Below are 5,733 nucleotides of genomic sequence, written 5' to 3'. Positions count from 1 at the left end.
TTGAGGCCAAACTATAGAGAAGGCAGAAAGGTTAGGAATTTAATGGCTGTGCTAAGGGAGCCCCTGAAATGCGGTTTCTTATGGCAACTGAAGACATTTTGGGGGGAACTAAGTTAAAAAGAAGTATTACATGTTTTTTTTTATAAGCTAACTTAAGATGATACAGAATAAAGCCAAGGAAATCTTTCACAGTATTAAAAAGTCAATATTATTTATTTCATTTTACATTTCAATTCCAGTATGTTTCCATGGTTCAAACTTCAGAACAATATAAAAATGTATACATTCAAGTCATGTTTCCACCCCTAACTTCGTCCTCCCTGATCTCCACTCTTCCCCTATGAACGATCACTTATTTTAGTTTCTTCTATATACTTCCAGTATTTATACTGTTACAAATTATTTTCTTTTCTCCTCTTTCTTACACACAAGGTAAAATATTGTATGTGCTATTCTGCATCTTCCTTTCTTCACTAGCAGTATATCGTGGGAATCTCTCTGAAGATGTACATAGAAAGCTTCCTGACTACATACTCATTTAGTGTGTGAATGTACTAGAGCTCATTTAATCAGCATCTGCTTGTCGATCACTTGGATTCTTTCCAGCCTCTGATATTACACACCATGTTACAACAGAATCACCTTGTACACATGGTATTTCTTCTGTGTGTAGGTATGCCTATAGAGTGAATTCTTGGAAGTGGAATTGCTAGGCTAGAGGGCAAATTTACTTGTAATTTTGATAGATATTGCCAAATCATTCTTCATAGGAGTTTTATCATTTTGTACTCTAACTAGCCATGTGTGAATTACTATCACAGCCTGGCCAACAGACAGCAGTGTCTGTTGTCAAATTTTTGGATCTTATGAGTGAGATGTGGCTTATTATCACATGTTGAAGGGTCATGTGTTTTCATCTATAACTGGACTTGTCTTTTGTCCATTTTTTCCTACTGGGATGTTCATGTTTTCCATCCCAATTTCTAGAATTATTTTGAACATAAAACAGAAATTGGCATGTCGTGGCTTGTTTCAAGTAAATTCCCTAATGTTATTTGTCTTTTGACTTTGTTTATGTGCTTTTTTTCCCCATAAAAATTTGTTGATTTTTATTTCATTGATTTTTATCTTTTCTTTTAGGCTTTAGGATTTTAAGTCATAGTTAGAAAGGCATGTACCTTGCCAAGGTTATGATGTAATTCTCTTACATGTTCTTATAGCGTTTGAATGGTTTCAAAGCTTATGATTAAACATTTGACACATTTGGAGTTCTCTTGTTATACAGTGTGAAAGTAGACCCAACAGTTTTTCATATAGCTGCCAAGATTTCTTTTTTTTGGTACACATTTAGTTTTATTGTAACAAAGCAACTTGTACACTTTTAACGTTTAAAACTGAGCATCATCTTTCCTTTCCAGTGAAACAAAAAGAAAATTTAAAAATGAAGAGGAACAAAATTACAATAGAGGGTGTCAATTCTGAGTAAGATCCTACAGCTTCTGCTGTTTCTCCCATAGAGTGGCAGGTCTCAAGTCATCATTAGGAGAAAATTTTATTTTAAAAGTGTCATCTTAAACTGCAAGGATGTCTGTTAAACATCACAATTAAACATGCCAAAGAAGAACCCATGTTGTCAAAATGCCAACTTAACCCACTCAGACATCTCAAACCTACCCTTTGCTGACCTTCTATAACCCCATTGTTTTTTCTTTTTTTAAACAAGAGAAAGTAGACAGACACATGTTGGTAAATGCTACCTGTCCATATTCACAGAGACACAGTGTAATCTCTGAGCCCAATATACAGAGAAAGGAGGAAAAAGCTAGAATTCCATGAACTACTACTCAGGGGCCTCGCACCCTCCAGCTTCCAGTAGAGCTAAGGGAGCAGAAGGTTTTTCTTTTTTCCCACAGAGCACGGTGGTGTTGATTCCATAAAGTTTTTGTTGAGATAGGAAGGGATAAAAATGAACTTGGAACAGAAAGGGGCAGAGATTCTTTTCCCACTGTATTCTGCTGAAGTTATTTCCCCCCAAGTAAGGTGAGAATCATGGTGTAAAGGAGAGAAAAGAGACCTCACAAACAGGGCAACTGAGCACGAGGGGAAAAAAAAGACTGCAACTTGCTCCCAGGGACTGGAGAACATTAAAAAAGGTTGGAATCCATCAATGTTCTATTAGTCATCTTCTCCTTCATCTTCCTCTCCTTCCTCCCCCTCATCATCATCTTCATCTTCTTCACCTTCATCCTCATCCCCTTCATCAATATCTTCCAATCCTCCTCCTCCTCCTCCTCCTCCTCCTACTAGGGTACTGGGGGTTAGGACTTCAACGTGTGAATTTTGGGGGACACAATTCAGCCCATAACTGTTACCTCAAAATAACATGTTGTTTATAACATGTTATTTTGAGGCATTCATTTTTAATTATGAAATAAAACACTTTGTTCTTTTTAAAAAAGAATTCAAGATACCAGCAAATAGGTGGGTAAAATAAATTTTTATGGGAAAAAAACCCCACATTTTTATATCTATTTCAAGAACCAGATTAATCAGAGGTGTGATCAAACAATATGGTGAATGTTTAAATAAAAAAATTATTACGGTAAAAGACACATTGCCATAAATCCGCCTCAAAATACTCCCTCTCGCTTCAAACACACTCATCCCATTATTCTTGCCACTTTCTGAAGCAGTTCTGGAAGTCTTCTTTCATGAGTGTCTACTTCGTGCTCCACAATGACAATGCTCCTTGTCACACATAACTTCTGGTACAGCAATTTCTGTCAAATAAAAACATTATGGGGTGTCCTCATCCACCTTATTCACTGGATCTGGCACTGTGCAACTTCTGGCTGTTCCCCAAAGTCAAAATGACCATGAAAGGAAAACCTTTTGAATCAATTCAGGACATTGAGGCAGCCACGACAGCACAACTAAAGACACTCAAGAAAGAGGACTTTCAGAACTGCTTCAGAAAGTGGCAAGAATGATGGGATAAGTGTGTTTGAAGCAAGGGGGGAGTATTCTGAGGGGGATTAATGGCAATGTGTCTTTTACTGTAATAATGTTTTTAAATGTAAACACTCATCATAGTTTTTTATCACACTTGTATATCAGTCAGCTATTGCTATATTGATGCTGCACAGCAAATTACTTCAAAACTCAGTGGCTTAAAACAAGAATTTATTATGCCCTGTATATTAGTAATAGCTGAGGGGTTGCTAATCTAGGCTTGGCTGGGTTGAACTTGACTCAGACTGCAAGTTAGATCCAGATGTCCACATGTCTCTCATCTTTCTTGGACCAGTGGGTTAGCTGTGGCAAGTTCTTATGGTTATGGCAGAAGTGCAGGAGAGGTGAGCCAAAATACACAATGCCTTTTCATGTCTGAAATCTTAACAGGCACAGTCACTTCTACCGACATTCCATTGACTAAAACAAGTCTTACCGCCAAGGCCAACACTAATGATGTGGGCAAATTCACTTTGCCTTTAGTTGGAAGAACCGTTAAGTTACTTGGCCAAGGTGTATAGATACTAGGAGGGGTGAAATTTGGGACTAATAATGCAGTATGCCCCATACTGAAGTAATAGATTCATAGAGACTATTTACAAGCTCTTAGCTTTAAGATCTTTCCTAAGCGGGGGAACTGAGACCAACTCCAATACAGAAGATAAAAAAATGAACACTTCCTAGTGGTTAATGTGGTTGAAGAGTCTGGGGCCCATGTCACAACTATCCAGGAGCCTGGACCTGCTCTGTCGTAATACAGGTTCACCCAAGATCTTTCCCGGATGCTCCATCCCTTACCTGGAGTTGTCTCTCCTGTCGTCTTCATAACTTCTAGCGCTCTTTCTTTTCCACTGCTGTGAGACTCTTTCACATGTATTAATAGCTGATATACTGGCTGGAATGAAGGATGCATTTGGGGCCGGCCGAGTGGCTCAGTTGGTTAAGAGCTCACTCAAGAGTTTGAGCTCTGAGCAACAGCGGTTCGAGTCCAGCCCGAGCTGAGCANNTCCATGTCAGGAACCAGGTAGTACTGTAGTGGATTTGGCCAAATATAATCTTTGATGACTTCTCCTAACTCATCTGCACCTGCATCAGAATGGTCAGTAAACCAGGTAAAGAAGCTCTCCGGTTCCTCATGCTGTCTCTTCCTGCTGGCTTTATTCTGTGTTTGACTTGAACATTTCATCAAATCCTTTCCAGATTTCCATTTGATTTCAGTGGACTTTGAAGATGGAACACCACTCTCATTCAGATTAAATTCTTTGGAGAGAACTTTATTTTTGAAGTAAGGATTTTCATCAAAATAAAAATCTATTCTGTAACCTGATTTAACATCTTCAAATTCTGTCACTTCAGCTCTTGTCAAATAATGCAGTCCTTCTTCATCTTCTTCCCCAAGTAATGCAGACACTTGTGGATGGTTGACAAATGTTGTTAACCAAAAATTTGGGATTTTGGCGATCAATTCTGACCTCTTCTGAAAAAATGGCTGGCGGAGTTTGTTATATTCCTGTTCTACTTCAAAATCTCCTCACTGGCTTGTTCATTAAGTCTGTCTATTTCATTTTGTACTTCATCAGTATGTTCAATTGCTTCTTGCTGTTCTTTTTCTCTCTTTGGCATGTCCAGAGAGGTCGACGTCTTCTCCGGCTTGGGAGCAGGAGGCAATCTCGATTTCTTCGTTTGAGGTGGGAGTGAAGACTGGCGTTTGGGGTCCATCCTGTGAGGAAAGTCCGAGAATGAGACCCAAAGGGAGATGAACGTCTGGAAGAAGCTTGGAACTCCAAGATTTCTTATAGTTCCAGTTCTTCATTCTTTTTCTAAAAGCTTTTTTAAAGAGTTTTTCTGGTTATTCTTCCTTCATTTTTCCATGTAGACTTTAGAACCAGCTCATCTACTTCAAAAAATATCTATTGGTATTTATGAAGATTATGTTAAATTTATAGATTAATTTAGAATAATGGATATATTTATAATGCTGAGTTTTCTTTTCCAAGAACATGGGGTATCTTTCCATTTTTCGAGTCTGCTTTTCTGGTTTTGTCTCCTTTGAGATTATTTCAAAGTCTTTCTCATATAGCTTTTGCACATTTCTTGGTAAGTTCATTCCCTGATATTTTATCTTTCTTACTACTCTTGTGTTCAGGGTCTTCTCTTCCATTATGTTGGCAAATGGTTGTTTGTGTGTAGGATGACTGTTAGTTTCTATGTATTAATTTTGTACTCCACTTTATTTCTATTTGTTTTCCAGTTGATTCTTTCAGACTATCCAGGTATACAATCATATCACCTGCAAATAGTGATAATTTTGCCTTTCCTTTCCAACAGTTATACCTCAAATTTCTATTGTCTAATTTCATTGTTAAAAATCTCAAGTAAAATCAATTGGATTATTTAAATCTCTATAAATAGGATCATGCCTAGAATTAAATTATGTTTTAAAAGCTACCAATTTCATATTTTTTTCTTATTAATGTCATAGTGAGGTTCCAAATGACAGCAATTTTAAGTGCCATCCTGATCTGCCTTAAGACTCAGGTGTTGGACTTAAAGGTTTGCTTAGGGTACTTGGGAGTTTTGGGCTGGTGGGAGGATAGAGGAACCCTCAAGGCAGGATGGATGTCAGAGGCACTGAGCTGATACAGAGATGACTTTAGAGCCCTTCCTGGGCTGACAGGGCACAGGCAGAGTTACAGAGCTGTGAGAGTTACATGTCACTCT

The 5,733-nt window shown here is 38.0% G+C and overlaps 1 pseudogene; it reads right to left on the bottom strand.

Annotated features, from left to right (window-relative positions):
* Positions 1-2,110: 2,110 nt before the first annotated feature.
* On the bottom strand, positions 2,111-4,731 carry LOC109372238 (protein SET-like; annotated as a pseudogene).
* Between the last annotated feature and the right edge of the window lie 1,002 nt (positions 4,732-5,733).

The sequence above is a fragment of the Hipposideros armiger genome, unplaced genomic scaffold (genome assembly GCF_001890085.2).
Source record: "Hipposideros armiger isolate ML-2016 unplaced genomic scaffold, ASM189008v1 scaffold_620, whole genome shotgun sequence".
NCBI lineage: Eukaryota > Metazoa > Chordata > Mammalia > Chiroptera > Hipposideridae > Hipposideros > Hipposideros armiger.
The sequence above is the reverse complement of the archived record's forward strand: the minus strand, read 5'-3'. Positions and strand labels throughout refer to the sequence as shown.